Source organism: Palaemon carinicauda, chromosome 26 (genome assembly GCF_036898095.1).
Source record: "Palaemon carinicauda isolate YSFRI2023 chromosome 26, ASM3689809v2, whole genome shotgun sequence".
Lineage (NCBI taxonomy): Eukaryota > Metazoa > Arthropoda > Malacostraca > Decapoda > Palaemonidae > Palaemon > Palaemon carinicauda.
The window spans coordinates 72,915,717-72,929,879 of NC_090750.1; the positions used below are offsets into that span (position 1 = coordinate 72,915,717).

The 14,163-nt window shown below is 33.7% G+C and overlaps 1 protein-coding gene across 2 annotated transcripts in view; it reads left to right on the forward strand.

Moving 5' to 3' along the window:
- Positions 1-12,652: 12,652 nt before the first annotated feature.
- Positions 12,653-14,163, forward strand: part of LOC137619579 (lactoperoxidase-like) — a 54,624-nt gene continuing 53,113 nt past the window's right edge. For both annotated transcript variants that reach the window (XM_068349733.1, XM_068349734.1), the window contains exon 1: positions 12,653-12,792. The gene's annotated coding sequence lies outside the window, so the exon portion shown is untranslated. The remainder of the gene's footprint in view (positions 12,793-14,163) is intronic.

Below are 14,163 nucleotides of genomic sequence, written 5' to 3' on the forward strand. Positions count from 1 at the left end.
CCCTTTTTTATTTGCATAGATCTCTCTCTCTCTCTCTCTCTCTCTCTCTCTCTCTCTCTCTCTCTCTCTCTCTCTCTCAAGAAGACTTGAATTATTCTATTGTAAATCAATATTCCAGAAAATTATGTAACCCTTTTTTATTTGCATAGATCTCTCTCTCTCTCTCTCTCTCTCTCTCTCTCTCTCTCTCTCTCTCTCTCTCTCTCTCTCTCTCTCTCTCTCTCTTTAATATGCAAATTTCATAACAGTAAACCTAGCAATTTATCATAAAAAATGTATTTTATTACCCTTTAATTACAAACAGTATCAGCGTGGTGCAATGTTCAACTCGTTCTCCCTCCAATAAAAAAAAGGAATTCATACAATCTATTGCATTTTTCATTTAATTTTGCTCTGTCTTTTTATTTCATGCGCTACTTTTTCTACTTTTTTGTGTTGCTTTTAGATATAACTTGTTTATTTCCCAAATTTTTAATCCCGACAGGAGATTACGGGGTCCTTTGACTGGCCAGACAGTACTACATTGGACCCTTCTCTCTGGTTACGGTTCTTTCCTTTTGCCTACACATACACCGAATACTCTGGCCTATTCTTTACAGGTTCTCCTCTGTCTTCATACACCTGACAACATTGAGATTGCCAAACAATTCTTCTTCACCCAAGGGGTTAGCTACCGCACTATAATTGTTCAGTGGCTACTTTCCTCTTGGTAAGGGTAGAAGAGACTTCAGCTATGGTAAGCAGCTCTTCTAGGAGAAGGACACTCCAAAATCAAACCATTGTTCTCTAGTTTTGGGTAGTGCCATAGCCTCTGTGCCATGGTCTTCCACTGTCTTGGGTTAGAGTTCTCTTGCTTGAGGGTACACTCGGGCACACTGTTCTATCTAGTTTCTCTTCCTCTTGTTTTGTTAAAGTTTTTATAGTTTATATAGGAAAGATTTATTTTAATGTTGCTACTTTTTTTAAATATTTTATTTTTCCTTATTTCCTTTCCTCACTCGGCTATTTTCCCTGTTGGGGCCCCTGGGCTTATAGCATCCTGCTTTTCCAACTAGGGTTGTAGCTTAGCATTTGATAATAATAATAATAATAATAATAATCGCTATGCAAAGAAAAACAAAAACTTATGCTTTACAGTAGTCCCTTTGGATGTGGGCCACTTAGATGTGGACCACTTAGATGAGGTGCTAGCCCAATCAAATGACACACACACATACACACACACACACACACACACACACACACTCACACACACACATATATATATATATATATATATATATATATATATATATATATATATATATATATATACACACACATAAACAGTATAGAGTCTGGAATGATATTCAATGTGAAAGGCCATAGATTAAATGCATATTCTGGTTATCAGAACCTTTATGGATGATATACAACCAATGAGGTAATGATTCATTGATTAACATAAGCATATATATATATATATATATATATATATATATATATATATATATACACACATATATATATATATATATATATATATATATATATACACATATATTACACCCACTTTGCCGTGAAACAAACTATGAAGCATCTATATACTTTTTAAAAGGTAATTTCCATATTGCAGATTTTTTTTCCAAGCCCCAAGGTAAGGTGATTTCAATATTAACGTTTATGTGCATGAAATGAACGCAACTATGTGAAAAAGTGTTGACTAAAATCTATATAATGTGTACATTGACTCGGGTAATCATTATTGAATTCATCTATATTTAATAAAAGTTTTTACTCTAAAAACTCAGTTTGTTGTATTTTGTAAAGGGGAGAGTGGATGGTTTTTGTAAAAGTGTTATGAGATTATAATTGTTTGGTATCTTTATGGATAGTGAAATTAGTATGAGAAAATTATCTCAATTAATAGATGTAATTGTGTTTGTAGTGCCAACTTTCTCGCATGCAATACCATCTAACTTTCCTCCTAAGAATTTCCATAACAGATTTCTCAGATGTTATTTACCATGATTACTCTAAACACCACATGTTAAGCGAAGATAAAACCATTGTTCTCTAATCTTGGGTAGTGCCATAGCCTCTGTACCATGGTCTTACACTGACTGCCTTGGGTTAGAGTTCTCTTGCTTGAGGGTACACTCGGGCACACTTTTCTATCTAGTTTCTCTTCCTCTTGTTCTGTTAAAGTTTTTATAGTTTAAATAGGAAATATTTATTTTGATATTGTTACTATTCCAAAAATATTTTATTTTTCCTTATTTCCTTATATCCTTTCCTTACTGGGCTATTTTCCCTGTTGGGGCCCCTGGGCTTGTAGCATCCTGCTTTTCCAACTAGGGTTGTAGCTTAGCATTTAATAATAATAATAATAATAATAATAATAATAATACTGGAACTATATATCTAATAAAAGGACAGGTTATCAAAATTGATTTGGTAACAGACTTATACGTACATATATATATATATATATATATATATATATATATATATATATATATATATATATATATATATATTTATATATACATACTATATTATCTGTGCCTAATCTTTGTTACAACATGAAGCATTTCGAATTTTAATACACACATACGACTACACATGAACATACATATAAATACATACATATATTGATATAGCTGCACATACTGTATATCATATGCATATATGTGCATGTGTATGTGCATATATATATATATATAGATATATATATATATATATATATATATATATATATATATCGTGATTGTGTGTATAGATAAAGTCTATAGATAAATAGACAGACAGACCGACCTGAGACCAACGCAGTCCGAATAAGCCACTATAATATCAGAAGGAATGTCCGAACTTGTGCCTGGGAATTACGAGAAATGCAGCGCCCATCTTGAATGGTGATGAGAGGACGTATTGTATTAGTAACATGTGGGGGGGGGGGTGATAAATGCCCTAACTGGACGGGTGGGCGGCTTTCATCCCGGTGGGCGGCCTTCCTCCCGGTGGGCGGCCTTCCTCCATCCCTCAACAAGAACAAGGGATGGTTCGCCAACTGCCACAGTCAATTCCACTCAGTATGCAAATTGAAATAGTCGCAGACCCTTAATATAATGTCCAGACCTCTATCAGACGCGCGGAGGATTGGAGGAGGCTGAACAGAGAGTCGTTTATATAAGGCGTTTTAGGTGGAGGGATATGATTACATGAAAAACGAATCAAAAAGGTTTTTGCCTCAGCCAACAAAGTTGGGAGGAGGTTATGTTTTCCACCCCTGTTTGTCCGTTTGTCTGTTTGTTTGTGAACAACTTACTGGCCTCTATCAGACGCGCGGAGGATTGAAGGAGGCTGAACAGAGAGTCGTTTATATAAGGCGTTTTAGGTGGAGGGATATGATTACATGAAAGACGAATAAAAAAGGCTTTTGCCTCAGCCAACGAAGGTGGGAGGAGGTTATGTTTTCACCCCTGTTTGTCCGTTTGTCTGTTTGTTTGTGAACAACTTACTGGCCTCTATCAGACGCGCGGAGGATTGGAGGAGGCTGAACAGAGAGTCGTTTATATAAGGCGTTTTAGGTGGGGGGGATATGATTACGTGAAAAACGAATCAAAAAAGGTTTTTGCCTCAGCCAACAAAGTTGGGAGGAGGTTATGTTTTCACCCCTGTTTGTCCGTTTGTCTGTTTGTTTGTGAACAACTTCCTGGCCATAATTTTATTCATAGTGAGACTTTCAGGGATTAGTTTTTATGTTGAGACGTTTAAGTGATTAATTTTTAGGTATTTTGCTTGTGACTGCCTACTTAGCGAATGAAGCTCTCTGTGAATTTGTAACTCTACCAACACTTTTTTTCGGGAAAAAATATGTCCAAATGCATTTACGGTAGAGAGGAGGAACTGTGCAAAACTGAAATTTAGATACATTACAGGCAACGAAATTGATATATTTTATGCAGTTTACCTAACCCTAATCCTTATGCAAATTGATTCTCTATTATCGTTATTTCTACCTTCTCCATTCGTCTTTTCCCCATAGGAAGAGATAGCTATAAAACGGATCTTTTTTTCTCGGCAACTATTTAAGAATGTGAAGTAAAACGCGTTTGTATGTGTGTTTTGGTATTTTGTTTATATGTAATTCCAACTAAAAGTTACAACATACCAATAATAGTTTTAATGTTTGTAGAGTTCTTTAAGCTCTCCCTGTGTATAAGGTATTCATATTTTAGCCAAGACACTGCATAGAAGATTATAGCCATGTTTTTTTCATTTCCTTTCCCAGTCTTTTTCCTTTATTTCCCAGTTTCTTCATTAAATTCATTTGTTTACATGGAGGTGTTGGATGCTTTCCAACTTTTTTTTCTATCACTTGTTATTTCAGAACTTTTCCTTTCGTTATTTAGATCATTTTTAGCTCTCCGTAGATTCACTTGCTTTTTTAAAGTTTCTTGATGCTACTACAAAATATGAATTTATTTTGTTGATCTCATCAGTACAGGAATACAATCAAACAAAATAAATCATCACTCATTTTCTAATCATTGTCCTGTTTCTTTATGCCTGTCAACTATTAAACAACTAGTGTACGCGACCTGTCAAAAATGACGACTAAGTATTTAGATAGATATGCACGCACAGGCACATGCATCCCCCTCCCATCAGGGTATGACTGATCCCCTTCCCCTTCCCATGGGGTTACTGTATACGTCTATGTGACCGGAAATATATATATATATATATATATATATATATATATATATATATATACATATATATATATGTATATATATATGTGTGTGTATATATATATATATATATATATATATATATATATATATATATATATTTAATATCAATACTTCTCCATTCATCGTCTCCCACTTCACGCTTCATAGTCCTCAACCATGTAGGCCTGGGTCTTCCAACTCTTCTAGGGCCTTGTGGAGCCCAGTTGAAAGTTTGGTGACCAAACCATTTCCATCTACCCCTCATCATGGTTGATTGATTGATTGATTTGAGGTTTTCTGGAATCCTGTTTCATCATGATCTCATCCACATATGGCTCTCGAGTAATCTCTCTTATAGTTTTATTTCTAATACTGTGTTGCCATTTAACTACCAATATTCTTCTAAGGGCTTTGCTCTTAAATCTACAAAATCTTTTGGATATTGTTTCATTGTCATACCATGACTCATGTCCATACAGTAACACCGATCTGACTAAACTGATATAAAGCCTGATTTTTATATGTAATTTAAGTTGATTTGATTTCCAAATTTTAGTTAACCCAGCCATTGCCTGATTTGCTTTTTTCAGTCCTTTATTAAACTCCATTTTAAAGACCCTTTATCAGAGATCATAGTTCCTAGTTATTTAAATGATTCCACCTCATTAATCCTTTCTCCTTCCAATGATATTTCATCTTCCATTGCATATTCCGTTCTTATCATCTCTGTCTTTCTTCTATTTATCTTGAGCCCAATCTCATGTGATATTTCATGCATTCGGGTAAGCAAGCGTTGCAAATCCTGTGGTGTTCTGCTAATAAGGACAGCATCATCAGCATACTCTGGGTCTGCTAATTTTTTGTTACCAATCCAGTCCAATCCTTCTCAACCATCCCCAAATGTTCTATGCATTGCAAAACCCATGAGGAAGATAAACAACATAGGTGATAACACATTCCCTTGAAGTACTCCACTATTCACTGAAAATTCATTTGATAGGAGTCCACTAACATTACCTTTGTACTTGCTATATATATATATATATATATATATATATATATATATATATATATATATATATATATATGTGTGTGTGTGTGTGTGTGTATGTATATATATATATATATATATATGAGAGAGAGAGAGAGAGAGAGAGAGAGAGAGAGAGAGAGAGAGAGAGAGAGAGAGAGAGAGAGACACTTGCTTGTTATTATATAGGGGGGATTGATTTACTTATTCATCTAGTTGTTTGATAGGATCTAATTTAAATATCGGTTTCTAAATTATTCATCTATCTAATTATTATTTCATGTATAAGCTCATTATACATTTCTTTCTTCAGGTTATGCTTTTTATTCTTTTGGCTTATTGTTATTCATCGTTGTTTTTATTATATGTGCATTTTCCCATACTCTCGTTTATTTTTTTGCTGATATATCTAGATGCAATTAAATTTTTTGTGGCACTTTCCTTCGATTGTGTATGTTCTATTTTACTTCACTTTATTGTTTCTATGCAATTTTATCTCCCCTACTTATGCCACATTGATTTTAATATTTCCATGCATTTCGTGACTAAACCCCCCTCAAGATTTTTCCTTGTTTTATTTATGTTTTTCTTTAACTTATCATCACTTCTTTATCCGAGTTCAATTGTACTTATGCCCATCTATAGGGAAATTTCTTTAATGATAAATATATCTGTCCGGCCAAGGACTCAAACCTATGACCGATAGAAATAAGGATAAGCATTTAACTGTTTAGACCAGCCTAACCTTTATTTCCATTTCTATCGATCATAGGGTATTTGTAACGTATTTAAAAACACTTTAATACTTTGAAAAAAAAAATCTTGATTAACATTTTTTGACCTCCAACAACCTATCATTTTTGTTAACCTTTCCATCGAATCAAAAATTTATGAAAGGGAAACCTTTCGTGTGATTTATTGGCAATGATTTGAACTGACTTTGATATCGTTACAGAAAGAACCCTTTCTTTGAAACAAACTTTCGTATAGAGCAAGACTTTATTTATATTCTTATTAATCCCGGAGGCATTATGATTATTTATGCTCACATATCCGTCTCTCTAAACTATCATCTTCAACACTATGCTCTTCACCAAATTCCTTTTAAAACGATCAAGATCAGTATTTTTACCACTATAGATAAATTTTGACAAATAATTGTCATATATCTATAATAGCTTCATGCAACATCCACACTTCACCTATGTAAATGAATGTTAAATTGCTCTCCTTTTTATAGGTATAATCCGTCTCTTCTGATTTCTTTGCAGAGATCATCAGCATCCCTAACTTGAAGGTGCTCTCTCTCTCTCTCTCTCTCTCTCTCTCTCTCTCTCTCTCTCTCTCTCTCTCTCTCTCTCTCTCAGTGATCTTTCAAAATGAGCCTTTTTTATTTTCACGATTGGCCTATCATTGACTTAGGATTCTCTTAACCTATATTGAACCAAGAAACAGCGTTTCTGACATGCATGCATTTACTAAGGAAATGACGATAAGGTTTATTTTACAACTGATTTAAAATCTGGAACGCCCTTATTAACAATCAAAATCGCATATGGATGACGCAGCACAGTTGGGCGTTGGCGAAGACAAATGTGACCATTTTCTCTTTCATAATTTGATTTGTCAATTTTGATGACGCTGATTATAAGAACATCAAATTACACCATATTCATGTATCGTCTGGCATATAGTTATTACTCCTTAAATGATTGAATCTGTAATGAATAATGATATTCCTCAAGGAAATTCCATTTGGCAGCGCTGTCCCAAACTCGTCCCACCAAGCTTAACTATGCTGATGATTGTTACCTTGGTCACTTGTACAGAGACATTCGACTCTCCATCCATGTGTTCTGATCAAGAAAGGAAATATTAAACACTTTTATAAGTAAACTCAGGTTGCTTCCGATATCATATGAAAAATTCACACCATTTTATGATAAAAATATTCATTCCTAACAGGGAGACGATCGTTGGACAGTTTACCAACTACCAATTCTCTAGCCTCTACCTTCCTACCACACTTTTTTGACACACGTGTTCGCCAAATAATAGGCCATATTAGTTGGAACAAGGTGCCTCTGATGCCATCTATTGGCGGTAAAGTAAAACTCGTTACGATGTAAGGGATGTAATAATATTGTTATTCTAAGTAGTTTTTGCTAACAATACATGGGATGCCATGAAACATATTAATTGCCTTTTGGTTTCATAAAAACGTAATTGAAAATTAGATCAAATAACTGTGTAATTACTCGATTTTCTCACTGATTTCAGTACATGTGGCATATCTGGCAACCCCCCCCCCCCCGACCCCAAAATGTAATTGAACTAACGATTGTTTGCTGAGGAAATATTTATGTGACATTTATTGTAAAATTTGTAATTTCCTAAGAATCGAGTTGTTGTCAGACATCAAGAAACATCATGTTCACGTGCGTCTGTTTTATAGCAATTTTGTGCCCAAATACCAACAGAAATTGAGTAATAAAAATTGTAATGAGTGGATGATGGGGATAATTAGTAATTTGTACTCTACTGCTAAGGCCATCTATTGGCTATGAAAATAGGTAATGTGTAGACCTCTGTAATCCTTGCATTCTGGAGCTTTCCATGACGTCATTTTGGTTTAAAAATATCCAAAAATAGCCTACTTAATTGGAACTTAATATAATATATACCTGCCACACATATTTCTACTCAAGTATCAAAATATCACCTTTTTCTAATTGGATAGAATCATTCACATGAATGGAACAAGGGACGTGTGCTGCCATCCTTGGACAAGATGTAGAAACACTAGAATTCTATTCAAATCTTGAGAAGTATGTGATAACTAAAACATACTTTTAATGTAGTGTTTTTTGTTTTTGTTTTTTTAAATTAAGGCATGAAAATTCATAATTCCAATACCACTATTATTCTTCTGAATTTTGGGCTTTTATTTGTGGTAATTATATGTAAGATACAGATATTTATTACAAAAGTCTTCTTCACAGCTGGTTCCCATTTTTATATGGGGTCGCCGTTGCGGATGAGCCGTTTCCATCTTTTTCTATTCTGCGCTTCTGCCTCATCAATCCCCTTCTCCTGTAAGTCTCCTCTCACACAGTCCCTCCATCTCTTTCTTGGTCTCCCTCTTCTTCTTCTTCCTTGAACCTCCATCTCCATAGTATGTCTCCCAACGTGGTCCTCATCTCTCCTCATCAGGTGTCCATACCATCTCAGCCTCCCTTCCTGCACTTTCTTTGATATTTCTTATTACAAAAGTATATAGAGTAAATCCCAATATTTAAAAGCAAATAGTTGGAACCCCAAATTTAACCAAGATATATTCATGTCAACAGCAAATACGTTGTTTGCTAATCATAAGCCCAATTATAGATAGAAATCCTCTATAAAGTGTGCCTTGATACATGTATCAGAGAATCCTTTGTTGGGGGGGGGGTAGGCCTGATGGTCTCCCCCCAGAATTTTTTATTCGAGAAAACACCCGTAGATGCAATTTCCTGGCATCTGACAGCAGATTGTAGTAACAAAAAAATGATATCTTTGGACAATTTTTTTATGTAACTAATTACAATTTGTAGGCTACACATTGACTATAATGAAATACCGTTAGGGCTGCTTGATGAGTTTACAAAAAAAGAAAAAAAAAGTTGATTCTTTGCTATAAATTCATTCTCAATATTGGTGAGGTTGAAGCCATCGGTTTTCTAAGCTTACTATCTTTTTAATGACGTTTTATAATATATATAATTTGTTTTTCAGTTCCGATTTTGTCTCTAAATCTTTAATGGCATCCTTTTAATTTCGTCAAATTTATAGCTTAGCCTACATATGAGAAATATCTAATGTTTTAGATGATAATTAAACTATGCCATTTGACTTTGGTTTTAAACTATGAGGGTAAATTATGTAGATGGAAATCTCATAAACAGAGTAGTACTCTATAGACTTGATGATACTGTGTTGGGTACTTTAATTTTATTGCCCCAACACTAATTTCCGATATAACCCCAATACTATTTTTTAGCCTAACCTAAAAAAAATAGTATTGGGGTTATATCGGAAATTAGTGTTGGGGCAATAACAGGGAAGTGCCCTACCCTGTATTGCTCACAAAAAAAAATCAAGGTTTTTAAAATGCCCCTTTATTGGTATATATATATATATATATATATATATATATATATATATATATATATATATATATATATGTATATATGTATGTATGTATGTGTGTGTGTGTGTGTGTGTGTGTGTGTGTGTGTGTGTGTGTGTGTATTATGATATAGGTAAATTATTTATTTTATTATAGTTTATCGTATTATGTCGTTTTCTATTAACATTTTATTAATTCATAGAAAACTAGTTTTCAAAGGAAGCCCTAACTAAAGTATACTTAACAAACACTATCTCATATGGAATAATATACAAAATTACCCTAATTGCTAGGTTCTATTCCAACGAAGATTCGTTTTTTAATTAGCATAACAACTTGATATACTAAGTGCGCCGTATACTCTACATGTAATTTTTTTTTCATTTATTGGCTTATAACTGTTAAATAGGTTTTTTTCCGAGTGATTTTCTCCTCAACATGAGACAGAAAATTGTCCTAGTATGACTTTAGGGTAATTTTTTAGGGAGATTATATATACATATATATATATATATATATTTATGTATAATATAATATGATATATAATATATATATATATATATATATATATATATATACATATATATATATATATATATATATATATATATATATATATATATATATATATATTTATAATCATCATCATCAGCTCCTCCTCCTACGCCTATTGACGAAAAGGGCCTCGGTTAAATTTGGCCAGTCGTCTCTATCTTGAGCTTTTAATTCAATACTTCTCCATTCATCACCTCCTACTTCACGCTTCATAGTCCTTAACCATGTACACCTGGGTTTTCCAACTATTGTAGTGCCTTGTGGAGCCCAGTTGAAAGTTTGGTGAAGTAATCTCTCTTGGGGAGTGAAGAGCATGCCAAAACCATCTCAATCTACCCCTCAGCATGATATCATCCATATATGACACTCAAGTAATCTCTCTTATAGTTTCATTTCTAATCCTCTCCAGCCATTTAACTCTAAATATCCTTCTGGGGGCTTTGTTCTCAAATCTCCTAAATCTATTGGAAATTGTTTCATTGTCATACCACGACTCATGTCCATACAATAACCCCGATCTCACTAAGCTGATATATAGCCCAATTTTTATATGTAATTTGAGGCGATTTGATTTCCAAATTTTGCTCAACTTAGCCATTGTCTGATTTGCTTTTATTCCAATCTTTCATTCTACTCAAATTTAAAATATCCTGTATTCGAGATTATAGTTCCTAAATATTTAAATGATTCCACCTCTCCCCTTCCAATGATATTTCATCTCCCATTGTATATATCATAATTTCTGTCTTCCTTCTATTTATCTTGAGTCCAACCTCATGAGATATTTCATGCATTCTGATAAGCAAGCTTTGAAAGTCCTGTGGTGTTCTACTAATAAGGACAGTGTCATCAGCATACTCTAGGTTAGCTAATTTCATATTACCAATTTAGTCCAATGCTTCTCCACTATTCCCACCTGTTCTATGTATTACAAAATCCACGAGGAGGACGAACAACATAGGTGACAACACATTCCCTTCGAGTACTCCCCTGTTAACTGGAAATTCATTAGATAGGACTCTACTAACTTTCACTTTGCGCTTGCTATGTTCATGAAGAGACTTAATCAAATTTACATTTTTAAAAGGAACTCCATAATAACGCAGGACTCTCCACAAATTGGCCGATGCACACTATCAAAGGCTTTTTCATAGTCCGCAAATGCCATCAAAGGGGTATTTCTTTATTCTACACATTGCTGTACCACATATCTTAAAATTAAAATTTGGCCAGTACAAAACTTCCACCTTGTTCATCTCTCAGATTTTCATCTATGTGTCTCTCTCGTCTTGTTAGAATGAGCATACTGTATATTTTCACAACTGACGTAATGGTGATGTCTCTGTAATTATTGCAGTCAGTCCTATCTCCTTTTTTTTGCCATTTTCATCAACACTCCTATCTCCCATTCATTAGGTTTTGCCACTTCATGCCACATTCTACAAAAGAATCTTGTAAGTATTCTGGGAGTCACTTCATTTTCGCCCAATATCATCTCAACAGTTATACCACCGTATCCAAGGGTTTCTCTTTAGTTTTTTTTAATGATAGTCCGGTGGCTTTCCATCTCTAGTGTTTTGATATATATATATATATATATATATATATATATATATATATATATATATATATATATATATATATATATACACACACACACACACACATATATATATATATATATATATATATATATATATATATATATATATATATATATATATATATACACACACACACACACACACATATATATATATATATATATATATATATATATATATATATATATATATATATACACACACATATATATATATATATATATATATATATATATATATATATATATATATATATATATATATATATATATATATGTGTGTGTGTGTGTGTGTGCGCGCGCGCGCGTGTGTGTGTATGTGTGTGTGCGCGCGCGCGTGTGTGCGCGTGTATGTATGTATGTATGTATGTAGGAATATTCCGAATCATTCATAATGTCTAATTGCATTTAAAATACCCCGAGGATAAAATATCAGCTCTCTCTCTCTCTCTCTCTCTCTCTCTCTCTCTCTCTCTCTCTCTCTCTCTCTCGTGTCGTGTATGTAAGACTTTTCCAACAGATGGCTCCACTGTATTGCTTCTGCTTGATCCTTGGCAGGTTTATGCTTTTCGTTACTGCTGCATCCTTGGAAAGAGAACATTCGCTAATGGCCACACCTAATGTTAAATCTCTGTTGCCTGTGCATTTCGTATAACTTATTTATTCTTGGGAGCCACTTCTATCGTCTGTGTATAGTTTTAATATTTTTATTGCAAAGGTATGTATATGTATGTTAAGTGATTTCCGTTTTTGTTAAATAGTTCTTCGAGAAGTTGTGTATTTCTGAATTTGTTCTAGAAGTCCAATTTCTAGTGTAAAGTATATCGGCTTGTGTGTTTTGGAAAGCAAATGAAGTTGTGAAGTTAGGTGAAATACAAAAGCTATATTTCATATCGCATGTGAACCCTCAATGGTGATGTACTTTGAAGTTTTGTGTTATATTCACGCGTTCGGTAATATAAATAAGGTGAGGAATTTTAGTAGGCTTGGTTAGATTTATAGTTAGGGAAATGGTGCACTCTTGCAAATACGATTGTTTCCCTCTTTTCGTGCAACAATAATCTGGCTGTTTTTTGCCGTTTTTCGTCGTTAATATTTAAAAAACGGGTGCGGCCTTCTAGACATTTACCTGTTTTCTTCTTGTGATATTATCTGATATTGGGGTTTAGAGAGTATTTTTAACAATTAAAGTTCTTACTTAGTTTATCTAATTCCCAATGAACAGTAAAAGTTATACTTGACAAAGCTTCATTAGGTAAAATTATAGAACAGCTCAAAACTTTTGTATTGTGGCGTTTTGAAGAGCATTTTTATTGGATTCTTGGCATAAATTCATGCATTAGTGATGGAATTATTTACTACGGGGGCTGCCTTTAGGTATTATAAAGCATGGTAAAAGCTTTAATAGGAAAACATGGGACAAACTTTACTGATAAAAAAATGGGCGAACCCTTTATCTAGAAAGTTTTTTTTTTCTCGAAAATTACCTTCTATTCTCTCTCATTATAGTAAGATACTGTAAGCCCAAATACGTCATGGGCATTTTTTTAAAAGGCCATGGAAATCTCCATTTACTCCCAATTTGTGCAGTGATGCAGCTCTCCTCTTGTATAGTTATTAAGAGGTTATTTTAATGCTGGGAAAACTGAAAATGGTAAAATATTGAGCCATGGTGGAGGGGTTATAAAATAATTAGCTCGGTTTTCTAGCGAACTACCAGGTATTGACAGTCGATACTCTCTAACACAAACAGAATTTTGTGATGACCGCATACATTTGATTTACTGTATATTCAAAACATATATTAGTTTAGAAATGGGGTGATACTTAAGTATCACATGTGAATTGTATATTTTATGGACTTTAGAGAAATTTCTAGATTTTTAGTTTAGTATGTATTTTGAATATATCAAATGTACGCTGACATGAACTTCTGTTCATGTACGCTGGCATCACGAACTTATTAGGTTGACTGTTGACGATGTGAGTTTGTAGTTGTTCAGTGAGGAGTCCGTAGAGAAGTTTCCTCCTTTACGGCAATTTTTACTTTAAATGAGCCCCTTCTCGTTTACGCAAGCACAATTAGTTC